This window comes from Cherax quadricarinatus, chromosome 88 (genome assembly GCF_038502225.1).
Source record: "Cherax quadricarinatus isolate ZL_2023a chromosome 88, ASM3850222v1, whole genome shotgun sequence".
NCBI classification, from domain to species: domain Eukaryota; kingdom Metazoa; phylum Arthropoda; class Malacostraca; order Decapoda; family Parastacidae; genus Cherax; species Cherax quadricarinatus.
Genome location: NC_091379.1, coordinates 1,571,783 through 1,591,159, shown reverse-complemented (window position 1 = coordinate 1,591,159; position 19,377 = coordinate 1,571,783). Strand labels below are relative to the sequence as shown.

The 19,377-nt window shown below is 44.5% G+C and overlaps 1 protein-coding gene across 3 annotated transcripts in view; it reads right to left on the bottom strand.

Moving 5' to 3' along the window:
* LOC128698584 (agrin-like) overlaps positions 1–17,783 on the bottom strand; it is a 44,048-nt gene extending 26,265 nt beyond the window's left edge. For all 3 annotated transcript variants that reach the window (XM_070103840.1, XM_053790906.2, XM_070103841.1), the window contains exon 1: positions 17,673–17,783. The gene's annotated coding sequence lies outside the window, so the exon portion shown is untranslated. The remainder of the gene's footprint in view (positions 1–17,672) is intronic.
* Between the last annotated feature and the right edge of the window lie 1,594 nt (positions 17,784–19,377).

The following is a 19,377-nucleotide window of genomic DNA, read 5'->3' as shown; positions in this document are numbered from 1 at the left end:
GGTCCTAAGAAGACAGTAATGTCGTCCGGTTTTCAATCATATTGAAGGTTTTCATTGTTTTGTTATAACATTGGTGCCTTGGCTTGATACACACACACACACACACACACATACACACACACACACACACACACACACACACACACACACACACACACACACACACACACACACACAGTGAAGAGGAGGGGCCAGGAGCTCGGACTCGACCCCTGCAACCTCAACTAGATGAGTACAACTAGGTGAGTACAACTAGGTGAGTACAACTAGGTGAGTACACACACACACACACACACACACACACACACACACACACACACACACACACACACACACACACATACAGACACACACACACACACACACACACACACACACACATACAGGATTTCACACCTTCCTGTGAAGTGACCCTATAACCCTTCCTTCCCCCCCCCCCCGTCACTCTCCCTCTCCTCCTCTCTCTTCCTCTCTCTCTCTCTTTCTCCCTTTCTCTCATCCTCTCTCTCTTCTTCTCTCTCTTCCTCTCTCTCTTCCTCTCACTCTTTCTCTCTCTTCCTCTCTCTCTCTTCCTCTCTCTCTCTTCCTCTCTCCCTCTCTCTATTCCTCTCTTCCTCTCTCTCTCTCTCTTCCTCTTCTTTTCTTTCTCTCTCTTCCCTTGTCACTCCCCCCTCTCTCTCTCTCTTACCTTTTCCCTCTCTCTCACTTTCTCCCCCCTTTTCCCTTCTTTTCCCCTCTCTCCTTCTACCCTCCCCTTCTCTCTCTTTCTCCCTCTCTCTCACTCTCTCCCCCTTTTTCTTTTTCTCTTTCTTTCTCTCTTTCACTAAAAAAAAAAATGGTTGGGACTCGTAGGAATGAGGGATCAGATGACAATGGTACTGGTAGGGAGGAATGGATGGAGGAGCAGTGGAAAAGGATAGAGCAAGAATGGGAGAGAAAATTAGGAGAGCTTTCTGAAAAAATGGAGAAAGAGCTCTCTGTGAAATGGGAAAAGAGGTTGGAGAAGGAGACGAAGAAATGGGAGGCACAAGTCGAAACTGCAGTAGCCAGGGTAAAGGTCCTAGAATTTGAGGTAAACAGGCTGAAGCAAGTCTCAGGGGTAGTGACCAGAGAAGACACACCATACGAAGCTGAGAGGCTGAACAAGAAGGAAGGAGATATGAATTATGCTAAGGTCATATCAGCCTGCAAAGAAGAGCCAGGGAGTGGAAGGGAAGAGCAGATGGGTGCAGATGGAAAAATCAAGGGAGAAAATGACCACATACAGACAGGAACCAGAGTCACAGAGGGAGAGGCAATGGGAGGAGGAAAGGGCAAAATCAGTGTTTATCCATGGGCTTTGGGAGAGAGAGGAAAGGACACACACTGAAAGACGGCAGGAAGAAAGAAAGGAGATTGAGAAAATCATCACGGAAATAGGGGGAGAAGACATGGACGAGATTGTAAATTTTCAGAGAATAGGGCGGTACTTGAAGGGGAGAAACCGACCGATCAAAGTGATTCTCAGGACAGAAACAGTGTGGAACAGGATCCTCCAAGAGAAACCACGGTTGAAAAGCTCGGAAGAGTACAAGAAGGTGTTCCTAGACAGAGACAGAACACATACAGAGAGACAGTAGCTGAGGGAGAGGACAAAAAAGCGAAAGGAGCTAGGAAAGGAGACAAGGATGGAACCAGCAGAGGTCAGTCAGAGCAGAACAGAGCAGCAAGGGCAAGCACACACACAACTATCCTCAGAACCCCACAACCTATCACACCATCCCAACACACAATACAATCAATACCCACAGCTTCCACCCAACCCCCAACCATAGAATCCCACAGTATGCTACCAGGTCTCCCACCCCCACAGGCCCCCCAAACCACAGTGTTGGAAAGGAAACTGAAGGTATGGTACACAAACGCTGATGGAATAACAAACAAGTGGGAGGAGTGGCACAAAAGAGTCAAAGAGGCATCACCAGACATCATAGCAATCACAGAAACCAAGCTTACAGGTATGATAACAGATGCCATCTTTCCAACGGGATACCAGATCCTGAGGAAAGACAGAAGGAACAGGGGGGGTGCAGGAGTGGCATTGCTGATCAAACACCGATGGAATTTTGATGAGCTGGAGAGAGGAGACAGTGGAGAAGAAAGTGATTGCATAGCGGGAACGCTTCACTCTGGAGGTCCCAAGGTGATAATTGCAGTGATGTATAACCCACCACAGAACACCAGGAGGCCAAGGCAAGAGTATGACGAGAGCAATAGAGCGATAGTTGACACACTGGCTGCAGTGGCCAGAAGAGCTCATGCATGCAGGGCAAAGCTCCTGATCATGGGCAACTTTAACCACAAGGAGATCGAATGGGAGAACTCGGAGCCACATGGGGGCCAAGATACATGGAGGGCTAAGATGATGGAGGTGGTACTGGAAAACTTCATGTACCAACACGTAAGGGACACTACAAGAGAGAGAGGAGAGGATGAACCAGCAAGACTGGACTTAGTATTCACCTTGAGTAGTGCAGATATTGAGGACATCATATATGAAAGACCCCTTGGGGCCAGCGATCATGTGGTTTTGAGCTTCGAATACACAGTAGAGCTACAAGTGGAGGGGGAAGCAGGAAGGCCAGGACAAAAGAAACCAAACTACAGGAAAGGGGACTACACAGGAATGAGGAACTTCCTGAATGAGGTTCAGTGGGACAGAGAACTGGCAGGGAAGCCAGTTAATGAGATGATGGAATATGTAGCAACAATGTGCAAGGAGGCTGAGGAGAGGTTTGTACCCAAGGGTAACAGGAATAATGAAAAAGCCAGGATGAGCCCATGGTTCACCCAAAGATGCAAGGAGGCAAAAACCAAGTGTGCTAGGGAATGGAAGAAATATAGAAGGCAAAGGACCCAGGAGAATAAGAAGAGCAGTCGTAGAGCCAGAAACGAATATACACAGATAAGAAGGGAGGCCCAACGTCAATATGAAAACGACATAGCAGCAAAAGCCAAATCTGACCCGAAGCTGTTATACAGCCACATCAGGAAGAAAAAAACTGTCAAGGACCAGGTAATCAGGCTAAGGAAGGAAGGAGGAGAGACAACAAGAAATGACAGTGAAGTATGTGAGGAACTCAACAAGAGATTCAAAGAAGTGTTCACAGAGGAGACAGAAGGGGCTCCAGAAAGACGGAGAGGTGGGGTACACCACCATGTGCTGGACACAGTACACACAACCGAGGAAGAAGTGAAGAGGCTTCTGAGTGAGCTAGATACCTCAAAGGCAATGGGGCCAGATAACATCTCTCCATGGGTATCGAGAGAGGGAGCAGAGGCGCTATGTGTACCCCTAACAACAATATTCAATACATCTATCGAAACAGGGAGATTACCTGAGGCATGGAAGACAGCAAATGTGGTCCCAATCTTTAAAAAAGGAGACAGACATGAAGCACTAAACTACAGACCAGTGTCACTGACATGTATAGCATGCAAAATCATGGAAAATATTGTCAGGAGAAGAATGGTGGAACATCTAGAAAGGAATGATCTCATCACCAGCAGCCAACATGGTTTCAGAGACGGGAAATCCTGTGTCACAAACCTACTGGAGTTCTATGACATGGTGACAGCAGTAAGACAAGAGAGAGAGGGGTGGGTGGATTGCATTTTCTTGGACTGCAAGAAGGCGTTTGACACAGTGCCACACAAGAGATTAGTGCAAAAACTGGAGGACCAAGCAGGGATAACAGGGAAGGCACTGCAATGGATCAGGGAATACTTGTCAGGAAGACAGCAGCGAGTAATGGTACGTGGCGAGGTGTCAGAGTGGGCACCTGTGACCAGCAGGGTCCCACAGGGGCCAGTCCGAGGACCAGTGCTGTTTCTGGTATTTGTGAACGACATGACGGTAGGAATAAACTCCGAGGTGTCCCTGTTTGCAGATGACGTGAAGTTGATGAGAAGAATTCATTCGATCGAAGACCAGGCAGAACTACAAAGGGATCTGGACAGGCTGCAGACCTGGTCCAGCAACTGGCTCCTGGAGTTCAATCCCACAAGTGCAAAGTCATGAGGATTGGAGAAGGGCAAAGAAGACCGCAGACGGAGTACAGTCTAGGGGGCCAGAGACTACAAACATCACTCAAGGAAAAAGATCTTGGGGTGAGTATAACACCAGGCACATCTCCTGAAGCGCACATCAACCAAATAACTGCTGCAGCATATGGGCGCCTGGCAAACCTCAGAACAGCATTCCGACATCTTAATAAGGAATCGTTCAGGACCCTGTACACCGTGTACGTTAGGCCCATATTGGAGTATGCGGCACCAGTTTGGAACCCACACCTAGCCAAGCACGTAAAGAAACTAGAGAAAGTGCAAAGGTTTGCAACAAGACTAGTCCCAGAGCTAAGAGGTATGTCCTATGAGGAGAGGTTAAGGGAAATCAACCTGACGACACTGGAGGACAGGAGAGATAGGGGGGACATGATAACGACTTACAAAATACTGAGAGGAATTGACAAGGTGGACAAAGACAGGATGTTCCAGAGACTGAACACAGCAACACGGGGACACAGTTGGAAGTTGAAGACACAGATGAATCAAAGGGATGTTAGGAAGTATTTCTTCAGCCACAGAGTAGTCAGGAAGTGGAATAGTTTGGGAAGCGATGTAGTGGAGGCAGGATCCATACATAGCTTTAAGCAGAGGTATGATAAAGTTCATGGTTCAGGGAGAGTGACCTAGTAGCGACCAGTGAAGAGGCGGGGCCAGGAGCTTGGACTCCACCCCTGCAACCTCAACTAGGTGAGTACAACTAGGCGAGTACACACACACACACACACACACACACACACACACACACACACACACACACACACACAGAGAGAGGGGTGGGTTGATTGCATCTTCTTGGACTGCAAGAAGGCCTTTGACACAGTTCCTCACAAGAGATTAGTGCAGAAGCTAGAGCATCAGGCGCATATAACAGGAAGGGCACTGCAATGGATCAGAGAATACCTGACAGGGAGGCAACAACGAGTCATGGTACGTAATGATGTATCACAGTGGGCACCTGTGTCGAGCGGGGTCCCACAGGGGTCGGTCCTAGGACCAGTGCTATTTTTGGTATATGTGAACGACATGACGGAAGGGTTAGACTCAGAAGTGTCCCTCTTTGCAGATGATGTGAAGTTAATGAGGAGAATTAAATCTGATGAGGACCAGGCAGGACTTCAAAGAGACCTGGACAGACTGGACACCTGGTCCAGCAAATGGCTTCTCGAATTTAATCCTGCCAAATGCAAAGTCATGAAGATAGGGGAAGGGCACAGAAGACCACAGACAGAGTATAGGCTAGGTGGCCAAAGACTGCAAACCTCACTCAAGGAGAAAGATCTTGGGGTGAGTATAACACCGAGCATGTCTCCGGAAGCACACATCAATCAGATTACTGCTGCAGCATATGGGCGCCTGGCAAACCTGAGAACAGCATTCCGACACCTTAGTAAGGAATCATTCAAGACACTGTACACCGTGTATGTCAGGCCCATACTGGAGTATGCAGCACCTGTTTGGAACCCGCACTTGATAAAGCACGTCAAGAAACTAGAGAAAGTACAAAGGTTTGCAACAAGGTTAGTTCCAGAGCTAAGGGGAATGTCCTATGAAGAAAGATTAAGGGAAATCGGCCTGACGACACTGGAGGACAGGAGGGTCAGGGGAGACATGATAACGACATATAAAATACTGCGTGGAATAGACAAGGTGGACAAAGACAGGATGCTCCAGGGAGGGGACACAGAAACAAGAGGCCACAATTGGAAGTTGAAGACACAAATGAGTCAGAGAGATAGTAGGAAGTATTTCTTCAGTCATAGAGTTGTAAGGCAGTGGAATAGCCTAGAAAATGACGTAGTGGAGGCAGGAACCATACACAGTTTTAAGACGAGGTTTGATAAAGCTCATGGAGCGGGGAGAGAGACGGTCTAGTAGCAACCGGTGAAGAGGCGGGGCCAGGAGCTAGGACTCGACCCCTGCAACCACAAATAGGTGAGTACACACACACACACACACACACACACACACACAAGTCAAAGGGATGTTAGGAAGTATTTCTTCATAGAGTAGTCATGAAGTGAGGTAGTGGAGGCCGGAACCATACATAGCTTTAAGATGAGGTATGATAAAGCCCATGGAGCAGGGAGGGAGAGGACCTAGTAGCACTCAGTGAAGAGGCGGGGCCAGGAGCTGAGTCTCGACCCCTGCAACCACAATTAGGTGAGGTGAGTACATGTGAATCAAGTCACAGGACGCATATCTCCCTGTGTATATATACAGAGTTGACTGTAATACCTTTGTTAGAGGTTAAAATATTACTGACTGGTGAACAGATTGTGCAAAAAACCATGGTGTGGTCGGTAGGCTTTAAACCTGCTTAACCAATCAACCACACCATGGTGTGGTTGGTAGGCTTTAAACCTGCTTAACCAATCAACCACACCATGGTGTGGTCGGTAGGCTTTAAACCTGCTTAACCAATCAACCACACCATGGTGTGGTTGGTAGGCTTTAAACCTGGTTAACCAATCAACCACATCATGGTGTGGTTGGTAGGCTTTAAACCTGGTTAACCAATCAACCACACGTTGGTGTGGTTGGTAGGCTTTAAATCTGGTTAACCAATCAACCACATCATGGTGTGGTTGGTAGGCTTTAAACCTGGTTAACCAATCAACCACATCATGGTGTGGTTGGTAGGCTTTAAACCTGCTTAACCAATCAACCACATCATGGTGTGGTTGGTAGGCTTTAAACCTGGTTAACCAATCAACCACATCATGGTGTGGTTGGTAGGCTTTAAACCTGGTTAACCAATCAACCACATCATGGTGTGGTTGGTAGACTTTAAACCTGGTTAACCAATCAACCACATCATGATGTGGTTGGTCGGCTTTAAACCTGGTTAACCAATCAACCACATCATGGTGTGGTTGGTAGGCTTTAAACCTGGTTAACCAATCAACCACACGTTGGTGTGGTTGGTAGGCTTTAAACCTGGTTAACCAATCAACCACATCATGGTGTGGTTGGTAGACTTTAAACCTGGTTAACCAATCAACCACACCATGGTGTGGTTGGTAGGCTTTAAACCTGGTTAACCAATCAACCACATCATGGTGTGGTTGGTAGGCTTTAAACCTGGTTAACCAATCAACCACACGTTGGTGTGGTTGGTAGGCTTTAAACCTGGTTAACCAATCAACCACATCATGGTGTGGTTGGTAGACTTTAAACCTGGTTAACCAATCAACCACACCATGGTGTGGTTGGTAGGCTTTAAACCTGGTTAACCAATCAACCACATCATGGTGTGGTTGGTAGGCTTTAAACCGTTAACCAATCAACGACATCATGGTGTGGTTGGTAGGCTTTAAACCTGGTTAACCAATCAACCACACGATGGTGTGGATGGTAGGCTTTAAACCTGGTTAACCAATCAACCACATCATGGTGTGGTTGGTAGGCTTTAAACCTGGTTAACCAATCAACCACATCATGGTGTGGTTGGTAGGCTTTAAACCTGGTTAACCAATCAACCACACGTTGGTGTGGTTGGTAGGCTTTAAACCTGGTTAACCAATCAACCACATCATGGTGTGGTTGGTAGACTTTAAACCTGGTTAACCAATCAACCACACCATGGTGCGGTTGGTAGGCTTTAAACCTGGTTAACCAATCAACCACATCATGGTGTGGTTGGTAGGCTTTAAACCGTTAACCAATCAAGGACATCATGGTGTGGTTGGTAGGCTTTAAACCTGGTTAACCAATCAACCACACGATGGTGTGGTTGGTAGGCTTTAAACCTGGTTAACCAATCAACCACATCATGGTGTGGTTGGTAGGCTTTAAACCTGGTTAACCAATCAACCACATCATGGTGTGGTTGGTAGGCTTTAAACCTGGTTAACCAATCAACCACATCATGGTGTGGTTGGTAGGCTTTAAACCTGGTTAACCAATCAACCACACGTTGGTGTGGTTGGTAGGCTTTAAACCTGGTTAACCAATCAACCACATCATGGTGTGGTTGGTAGACTTTAAACCTGGTTAACCAATCAACCACACCATGGTGTGGTTGGTAGGCTTTAAACCTGGTTAACCAATCAACCACACGTTGGTGTGGTTGGTAGGCTTTAAACCTGGTTAACCAATCAACCACACCATGGTGTGGTTGGTAGGCTTTAAACCTGGTTAACCAATCAAGCACATCATGGTGTGGTTGGTAGGCTTTAAACCTGGTTAACCAATCAACCACACGTTGGTGTGGTTGGTAGGCTTTAAACCTGGTTAACCAATCAACCACACGTTGGTGTGGTTGGTAGGCTTTAAACCTGGTTAACCAATCAACCACATCATGGTGTGGTTGGTAGACTTTAAACCTGGTTAACCAATCAACCACACCATGGTGTGGTTGGTAGGCTTTAAACCTGGTTAACCAATCAACCACATCATGGTGTGGTTGGTAGGCTTTAAACCTGGTTAACCAATCAACCACATCATGGTGTGGTTGGTAGGCTTTAAACCTGGTTAACCAATCAACCACACGATGGTGTGGTTGGTAGGCTTTAAACCTGGTTAACCAATCAACCACATCATGGTGTGGTTGGTAGGCTTTAAACCTGGTTAACCAATCAACCACATCATGGTGTGGTTGGTAGGCTTTAAACCTGGTTAACTAATCAACCACATCATGGTGTGGTTGGTAGGCTTTAAACCTGGTTAGCCAATCAACCACATCATGGTGTGGTTGGTAGGCTTTAAACCTGGTTAACCAATCAACCACATCATGGTGTGGCTGGTAGGCTTTAAACCTGGTTAACCAATCAACCACATCATGGTGTGGTTGGTAGGCTTTAAACCTGGATAACCAATCAACCACATCATGGTGTGGCTGGTAGGCTTTAAACCTGGTTAACCAATCAACCACATCATGGTGTGGCTGGTAGGCTTTAAACCTGGTTAACCAATCAACCACATCATGGTGTGGCTGGTAGGCTTTAAACCTGGTTAACCAATCAACCACATCATGGTGTGGTTGGTAGGCTTTAAACCTGGTTAACCAATCAACCACATCATGGTGTGGCTGGTAGGCTTTAAACCTGTTTAACCAATCAACCACACGATGGTGTGGTTGGTAGGCTTTAAACCTGGTTAACCAATCAACCACATCATGGTGTGGCTGGTAGGCTTTAAACCTGGTTAACCAATCAACCACATCATGGTGTGGCTGGTAGGCTTTAAACCTGGTTAACCAATCAACCACACGATGGTGTGGTTGGTAGGCTTTAAACCTGGTTAACCAATCAACCACATCATGGTGTGGTTGGTAGGCTTTAAACCTGGTTAACCAATCAACCACATCATGGTGTGGTTGGTAGGCTTTAAACCTGGTTAACTAATCAACCACATCATGGTGTGGTTGGTAGGCTTTAAACCTGGTTAGCTAATCAACCATATCATGGTGTGGTTGGTAGGCTTTAAACCTGGTTAACCAATCAACCACATCATGGTGTGGCTGGTAGGCTTTAAACCTGGTTAACCAATCAACCACATCATGGTGTGGTTGGTAGGCTTTAAACCTGGTTAACCAATCAACCACATCATGGTGTGGCTGGTAGGCTTTAAACCTGGTTAACCAATCAACCACATCATGGTGTGGCTGGTAGGCTTTAAACCTGGTTAACCAATCAACCACATCATGGTGTGTCTGGTAGGCTTTAAACCTGGTTAACCAATCAACCACATCATGGTGTGGTTTGTAGGCTTTAAACCTGGTTAACCAATCAACCACATCATGGTGTGGCTGGTAGGCTTTAAACCTGTTTAACCAATCAACCACACGATGGTGTGGTTGGTAGGCTTTAAACCTGGTTAACCAATCAACCACATCATGGTGTGGCTGGTAGGCTTTAAACCTGGTTAACCAATCAACCACATCATGGTGTGGCTGGTAGGCTTTAAACCTGGTTAACCAATCAACCACACGATGGTGTGGTTGGTAGGCTTTAAACCTGGTTAACCAATCAACCACATCATGATGCGGTTGGTAGGCTTTAAACCTGGTTAACCAATCAACCACCTGCCTAACTAACTTCAGTAATGGGAACCTGTGTCCGAGAGAATAGTAGTCGATTCTATTCTCTCGGACACAAATTTCATTTCACTAAGTCAGTTAGGTAGGTGGTTGGTTGGTTAACGAGGTTTCAAGCCTATCGACCACACCACGGTGTTTTGCATACAATCATCACCAGTCAGTAATATTTTAATCTCTAATACAGGAATTAAACTCTGTATATATCTTTAAGTGTACAGGTTAGGTTAGGTAAGGTTCAAGAAAACAGGACAAGTGTCTCCTGACGAGGGTCTTAGTCATATGATGACCCACAGGTGAAGCTTTTGGTCATCTGACCGAGGCCTTCCCCTGGCTTACCGCCTTCTTTATCTTATAGTAAACTCATGTTAGCTCTTCACTAGCCAAGTTCATTGTCACTCTTAATAATGTAAGTACAATAACATTAGATTTGTAATTTGAGAAACGGGTCTTAAAACTGGATGCTGGATGATGATTGTTTCAATGTATCACGATTTTATTTTTTCTGATATTCGTTCACCTCGACTTTAAATACTTATAAATCCATTGTTCTCAGCTGGCTCAACTGGTAGTTCCTCTTTTTTTGTTTATACGGCTCATTTTGATGCGTAGCTCTGTCCTAGGTATAATAACACTCCCCAGGATGCCACCCACAACAGTTGGTTAACACCCAGGTGAACAGGGACAGCAGGTGTAAGGAATACCTGCCCACCCGCCCCAGGATCGAAACCGGGTTCCTCCTTTGTGAGTCTAAGTCGGTGTATGGCTTTTATGTATTAACCCTTCTTCCGTAATAATAATAATAATAATAATAATAATAATAATAATAATAATAATAATAATAATAATAATAATATCAGGTCGATTACTGCCAGTCACCACTACCGTTACGAATAACAGTAAAAGTTATTATTATACCACTGACTACTAAACTATGAACCACCTCCATACCAGCCACCACTGCTAAAACTACCACACCAACCACCACTACCACATACCTGCTAGTTTATTGCCTCATCCGGGAGCAAGTCTAGCCTGTTTCTCAAGGTCTCATAGCCACTGCCAGGTGTGGTATTTTGCGATGCACGGTGTTTTACTAGCCTACCTCTGTCTATATCACTTTCTCTCCCTAAGTACATACTTGTGTGTATATTATTTTATATATATAGGTGTGAGGGAGTAAATTTCCAAGTGAAAGTAGGTATTAGACACGGATATATGATGTTCCTATAGCTGTTTAATGTAAATGGGGTTGTAAGAGAAGTGAACGCCAGTGTTGGGGAGAGGTGTAGGATTAAGACAATGAACCTGATACAAAGCGGGAGTTATCACAGTTGTCCTTTGCTGATGACACAGTTTCTTTGGGACATTCTGAAAAGAAGTTGCTAAGGATGATGGTGGAGTTTGGGAGGGTATGCAAAAGAAATTAAAATTGAATATATAAAATGGCAAGGCAATGCGAGTAACAGAATGTGCAGGTAGTAATGAAAGATTGGATATTATAATGCAGGGATTAGGGAGGAAGTGTGTTTGGATATTTGGGTTTGGTCAAGCAGACAGATGGGTCTATGAAATTCTGGGTAAACATACAATAGACGAGAGAGAGAACACTGTAAGTGGTGTCTTGAGGCGATTGTAGAAATTAATCTAAGAAAGCAAAAAAGGGAACGTACCAGCATATAGTAGTGCTAACACTTTTGTATGGGTATGAGGCATGGGTTTTGAATGTTACACCGAAAGGAAATTAGGGAAGTTGTGTTACGTATGAGAGCAATGTGTGAAGCAAATAATATGCAGAGAGTTCGGAGTATAGCAAATTAGAAGACTCTGTGGGGTTACAAAGTTATAATGCAGAGAGATCAGGAGAAATTCTTTAGGTGGTTTTGGTATTTAGAGTGGATGGTGAAGGATGGGATGATGAAGAGGGTGTACAAATCTGGGGTGGACGAAAGGAGGCGTAGGAGTCATCCTAGGAAGGGTTAGAGGAATGGGGAGAAAGGAGATTTAGAGTCCTATGGGCTTGAGCATTCAAAAGGATTGTGTGAGCATTTTAGGAGTGGAGACGAGTGATTTTTAAGGCTTGATGTGGCGTTGGAGAGCGAGCAAGGTAACATTTATGAAGGGGTTCAATAAAACTGGTTAACCAGACTTGAGTCCTGGAGGTGGGCGCACAGTAGACTGCACTTTGAAGAAAGTGTTTGGAGTTTGCAATTTGAAGGGCCATATGAATTGTGATGTCAGTACATTTCTGACAAGACGGCTATTGAATGAACGATGGTGAATGTTCCCATTTTGAGGGATCACCGTGCCTCGGTGGGAGACATCGTATGAGATGCCTGTATATTGATGAAACTCTCTCCATCCGAAGGAATTGAATCGACTCTCATCTTCCTCGAGTTCTAGTATGATTATCTTCTATTCCCAGGCACTGTATGACTTGCTAAGTATAATCCTCGGTGTGATATTTGTTTATTCGTCAAGAAAAAACTGTCTCCTGACCTGGGTTTATAATCAGATGATGACCTGTAATAGGTTAAGCACCTCTGACGTACCTCAGTTAGTTATTATTATTAAAGATTCGCCGGTATTCTCCCAGCCCGGGCCTTTTCAAAGTGGTGGCCCGGCCTTGGCTCCCTCTTTAGGGAGTGTCTGAGACCTAAGTCTGCCATGGGAGGAGGCACAAATACCTCCTCATCTTTGGGACTAACTGTCCCCAGGCCTAGCTACAAGCTAGGCCTCTCTGGTCTGCCATCCCCGCCCCAAGGGGGCTAATGGGAATGACTGTCTTATGAGCTAAAGGCTCGGGCTCAGGCACCTACCCTACCCTAGAAGGGCTGGGCATGGTATCGATGCCTCAGATAGGTGTGGGAGTCCATAATAATAACGTCTTAAATATATTAAACAATTTAATTTATTTTACATTACGTTAATTTTACAAATATTTAGATAACGTTTACTGCTAATGTTGTTGCATAACACATAAAACAGCATATAAATTTGCATAACAAGATTTGAAAGTTTTCGGTGTCGCAGATCACCGTAGCCGCGCAGTGCGAATGTACTTTTTAAAAACCAATTAACATGCTAGTCTCACGCCTTGAGGTCAAGACTAGCAACACCTTCCACATAAATATGTATAGGTATTGGACATATTCTGATAAGTATATTGCTTGATGTGTGTGCAGTTAGAGGAACGGTTCATGTATACGTGAAGGGTATTGTATATCTCGGTATATATCTGCTTGTAGATTAATCTCAATACGCCCATATTTGGAATTAAAGTATTCTTGATTGGTAGTGAACAGATGACTTTCAGTCCGAATGACCCCGTGTCGACAGGCTTTAAGACAGATTAACCACGTGTTCGCAAAAGATGTTAAAACTATGTGGAGACTAAGAATGGAAATAAGGAGTGCAGGAAATGAAAGGAGTCTAGGCTGCAGGACAGGCAAAAAAACAGGTGGTAACTAGGATGACCTTCAGAAACCTAAATAAGGACTCACTCAAGGCACTTTACAATTCATATGTGTGACCGAAAGCACGCACCAGCAACTTAGACTACCACCCTGTCCTAAAACAAAGCAGTGGTGGAGAAAATTTCGAGGTAGGACTACTTTAGATTATTGCCGGAGCTACAAGGCAAGATTACACGAGTCATAACTAATTCCCCTACAGGAAGAATAGGAGACACGATCACCATATGGAAAATTCTTTGAGGCAGAGGTTGGCTGGTTGGCATTATTCATCAGGAAACAACACAGTGCCTTCCGACACGGGTCTTAATCAGATGATGACCCGTCCCGTGGCACAGTTAGCAACACACTCGCCTCACATACTCAGTGTCCGTGGTTTAAGCATTTTCTGGTGTGCCCCAGCTAGGATTTACCACATATTTAACATACAAAGGATCACTACTTAGTAGTGATACCCACACGAGCATAGTAAAGATTTTCTTGACCCAGTGATGGTAGTATTCGAAGGGGGAGAGGAAATTTAATGAAGACTGGAAATCTCTCGCAGCCGATAGGTACTAAACCAACAATCATTACAAAAATAAGAGCTTATCCCTTGTTCAAGAGCGCTCTTCACGTCCTCAGATCAAACCTGATGATCTCTCATCTTTAGTATGAGTCCTATGCATTTAGTGTTTTCCCAGGACAATAATAATAACAATAATAATAATGTTGCAGTGATAGCAAATGTTCCCACAAGACTACCACCAAGAGTGTCCTTGAGTTTCAGAATCCATCCCATAAAACAAGACATTTTTCAAGATAATCTCACGAGTGGTTCATCGTAGCATCAACAACACCCGTCCCTGGGAGACCATCCTTTGATGAGTACAAAAACTGTTGCAACCTTCACCTGGCCCCCTCATCACCTTGCTCTCTCATCACCTGGCCCCCTCATCACCTTGCTCTCTCATCACCTTGCCCCCTCATCTCCCTGCTTCATCATCTCCCTGCTCCCTCATCACCTTGCCCCCTCATCTCCCTGCTTCATCATCTCCCTGCTTCCTCATCTCCCTGCTCCCTCATCTCCCTGCTCCCTCATCCCCATTACATACACTGTGTATAATGAGGGAGGAACTTTAAGGTCATATAACAAAGCATGATTATTGATTATTTTTTGTATGCTAATTACAAGTAACGAATTTGCTATGAGCATTATTATTATTATTATTATTATTATTATTATTATTATTATTATTATTATTAAAAACTACATTTGTATTTATCATTCAGAGAGAATACACAGTTAGGATATAAGAACAGAAACTAATATTTTTTTTGGCCTTAAGTTGCTATAATAAAATTATTGATGATTATTTAATTAAAAAAATAATTTTTAAAGGGGTGGAGAGGTAAGCCAGTAGAAGGCTTCGGTCAGATGACCAAAAGTTCCAGCTGTGGGTCAGGAAACACTAGTCCTGTTTCCTAACAAGTCTTACTTAACTTTTTATTTAACTGAGAAAAAACGAATATTGAAGATTTTTTTTTTCAGTAAGTCAGCCTTTGTTTTGGAGAAAGTGCCTTGATGTCACTGAAGGGCTCTTGATTCAAGGAATTGGAGCTACTTTCCCGTTGGCTTCATTGAGACTACCTCCTGGCTCTTGTATGACCATACGAGTTTAGAGCCTCACCAGGTTAGGTTAGGTAAGGTTTGTCACTAAACAGGATAATTGTTTCCTGACGCGGGTCTTAGGTGATGACCCACAGCTGGAGCTTTTGGTCATCTGACCGAGGCCTTCCACTGGCTTACTCCTCCACCCCTTTAAAAATTATTGTCAGTTACAACCATTTATTCTGTTTTTAAGAATCCTAGAGCCTCCTCAATATTATATAATTATAAAATAATTATAATAATAAGGAAAATAATTCACCAATTGAGGGAGAAGTATAATTTAGGAAAATCCTGTCTGCCCCGTGTAGGACAGTCACCCCAAGAACAATTAACATGCTAATCTCGCCCCAGTTTCAGTTATGGCAACTGAACGTTGCCAGGAAGTTAATAATTAGTTATGATCACTCAGGTCCCATCATTTTTATAGCGACCTTATTGACCCCTTTGGTTACGTTAGGTAAGGTTCTTCAGGAAATAACTATTATTATTAAATATTCGCCGGTATTCTCCCGGCCCGGGCCTTTTCCAAGTAGTGGTGACCCGGCCTTGGCTCCCTCTCTAGGGAGTGTCTGAGACCTAAGTCTGCCATGGGAGGAGACACAAGTACCTCCTCATCCTTGGGATCAACTGTCCCCAGGCCTAGCCATAAGCTAGGCCTCTCTGGTGTGCCATCCCCGCCCCAAGGGGGCTATTTTTTTTTTTATTCGCCGGTATTCTCCCGGCCCGGGTCTTTTCCAAGTAGTGGTGACCCGGCCTTGGCTCCCTATCTGGGGAGTGTCTCGAGACCTAAGTCTCCCATGGGAGGAGGTGCAAGCACCCCCTCAACTTTGGGACCAACTGTCCCCAGGCCTAGCCACAGTCCCCGCCCTAACGGGACTCGCCCCAAGGGGCTATTATTATTATTAAAGATTCGCCGGTATTCTCCCGGCCCGGGCCTTTTCCAAGTGGTGGCCCGGCCTTGGCTCCCTCTTTAGGGAGTGTCTGAGACCTAAGTCTCCCATGGGAGGAGGCACAAGTACCCCCTCATCTTTGGGACCAACTGTCCCCAGGCCTAGCTTCTCGTAGGGTGAAGCTAGGCCTCTCTGGTCTGTCATCCCCGCCCCAAGGGGGCTAATGGGAATGACAGTCTTGTGAGCTGTGAGCTCGGGCTCAGGCACCTACCCTACCCTAGAAGAGCTGGGCATGGTGTCGATCCCAAGGGGCTTATTTATTATTTTTATTATTAAAGATTAGCCGGTATTCTCCCGGCCCGGGCCTTTTCCAAGTGGTGGCCCGGCCTTGGCTCCCTCTTTAGGGAGTGTCTGAGACCTAAGTCTCCCATGGGAGGAGGCACAAGTACCTCCTCATCTGTGGGACCAACTGTCCCCAGGCCTAGCCACAAGCTAGGCCTCTCTGGTCTGCCATCCCCGCCACAAGGGGGCAAATGGGAATGACAGTCTTATGAGCTAAAGGCTCGGGCTCAGGCACCTACCCTACCCTAGAAGGGTTAGGCATGGTGTCGATCCCAAGGGGCTATTTTTTTTTTCCAAGGGGCTATTTTTTTTTTTCCTACTTTGTTGAATGGATGAGGGAGAAAAAGTGTATAAGAGAACATTATGTAAATTAACAAAACGTAAAAAAAAAAGAAAAAAAAATATTTTAGCTTTAAATTTAATACCTTTATATTTGAAAATAAACAATAAACTATTATTGGTTATTACAGCCTTAATAATTTTAGGATTCGATTAACTTCAAGATGTAATGACTAACTTAGCCAAACCAAATTATTATTATTATTATATTCAAGGGGAAACTCCTGAGAAAGTAAAGCAGTCACATTTTTTCTCAAGGAAGGCTCAGGGTAGCTCTAATTCCATGGATCATGATCCCTTCACCAGCATCAAGTCCCCCTCCCCCCCTAGAAAAGTATCCTAACCTATAACTCTGCCACACACCTTGAATAATTAAGCTTATCAACGTTCATTATGTATTCTGTCTGTTTCGACCCGACATTACTAATCACCTCAGCATTAATTACATCTAGCAATCCCAAGGTTGTCTGCTCGCCAATGAATATTCTCGTGGGTCAATGAAAATTCACCTGGCTCACACCCGAAGGACGGGGACGAGTCACCTAATACCTACAGCCTCTGTTCACCTAGTGGGAAAATAGGTACCTAGGTGATAGCCTCCTAGGAGAGGACCAAAGGATCAATAATAAATGACTATTAACTTGATTGCCATGTTTGTATCTTGCAGACAGATCCTTCAAGGTGGTGCCATGATACAGGTAAAGGGTTCTTGATCCCAGGAATTGGAACTGCCCTTGTCTTCCTCGGATCAAACCCTTTTACTTCTAGACACTAATGATTTTTACGAATTTAACGCTCACATGTGAATATCCTCAGATAGCACACAGTCTCACCTCGGGAGCTGCAAACTGGCACTAGGTTACGATGATAGGTGCAGCACCAGACTACGTAGATAGGTGAGCAGCACACACCTTGTCACCTAGGTAGGTGGAGAGCTACTGAGGCTGTGGGGGTCGTCCTGGCCACAAGGTGAGAGGGTTGCCAGGTTCACCTGACCGATTCACCTGAGCTTCATAAAGTCACACAGCAGACAATGCACTCATCATCCAAGACTATCACTTGAACTGAAGTCAGTCATCAGACAATGCACTAGTCATCAAAGCCTATTACCTAAAATTGATCCCAAAGCGTTTTCCAAGGCCCTCACACCAAGACTTCTTTCATTCAACCAGTTAAATGACGAAATAACACTATAATCAACTATTTTTTCCCAATCTGAGTGATTAACCTAAACTTGTCACCCTTGAACTCAGTCACAGCCTTAGGTTGACTTGTATATTTTACCTGTCCGACGGGCAGGTGGGACCTGATCGTAACATACGCGATCAAACTGACCTTCCCTTTCCTTCCTTGAATCTTTCCGGTTTACCTTCCATTCTCTCCAGGCTCTGTATGATCCTAGGGGTTTAACGCTTTCCATAATAAAAATAATAATAATAATAATAATAATGATAATAATAATAATAATAATAATAATAATAATAATAATCTTAAATTACAAGGGAACTGGGTAAACTATTTTATTGTGTATGTTTATGTGTTCTCCTGGTTGTACTCTCCAAGTTGTTTGCAAGGGCTGAGGCTCATCTCCTGGCCTCTCCTATTAAATTGCAATCGCCAGTATTATTGGTTCTTGCCCTGTATCATAACTACCTTGGAAACTATGCACTGAGTTTCTGATGTGATGTCAATCCTTGCTATAGGTTCATACAGGTTTTCTGTTCCTTCTTTCAGTATCCATGGTGATATGTTGTGTCCTAGTCTTTTAGTAATTTTCTTATTTCCTCCTTTGGTATATGAATTCTATCTAGTTTGTGTTGATTATCCATTTCATCCTTGCTCTCTGGCGCTGTTCCTCTTACGTCAGCGAATCCTTCCTTTAAATCGCTGTTGTTTTCTATTATCACTCTTCCTTCTTCATGTTTATTACTCGATCTTTCATGGTCATCCTCCTTTCTATCAACTAATTTTATTTTTGAAAATGGTGGAGTATACTTTGAAAATGGTATCCGGAGTATCCCGTAACCTCAGCTTCCTGGAGGTTGCGTGTATCACATTGTGTCCTGACGATACTCGTATTGCCAGTGGAATACGTGAGTGTACACACACAAAAATTTCCTGTGTTAGGCAATGACCTGGTTTCTCAAGGGTCGTGACCTCATCTTTGACCCCATAGTGGGAGGAGAAAGTTGGCTCTTATCTCTTAAAAACTTCCCAAACTTTATTTATAGTATATTTTCAACTGGTATTATATCATTATTAACTTTAAACATATAGATGATGGGAGATAGCTCTCAGTGGGGATAGATGGTAGACAGTGTTCCTCTGTAGTGTAATATCCTCCGTCTTCTGTCATCTGTCTTTCCCTTGTACGCATGTGTACTATCATGTATTCCCATGTACTCCCACGTACCTTAGTGTAATACCATGTACTCCCACGTACCTTAGTGTAATACCATGTACTCCCACGTACCTTAGTGTAATACCATGTACTCCCACGTACCTTAGTGTCATACCATGTACTCCCACGTACCTTAG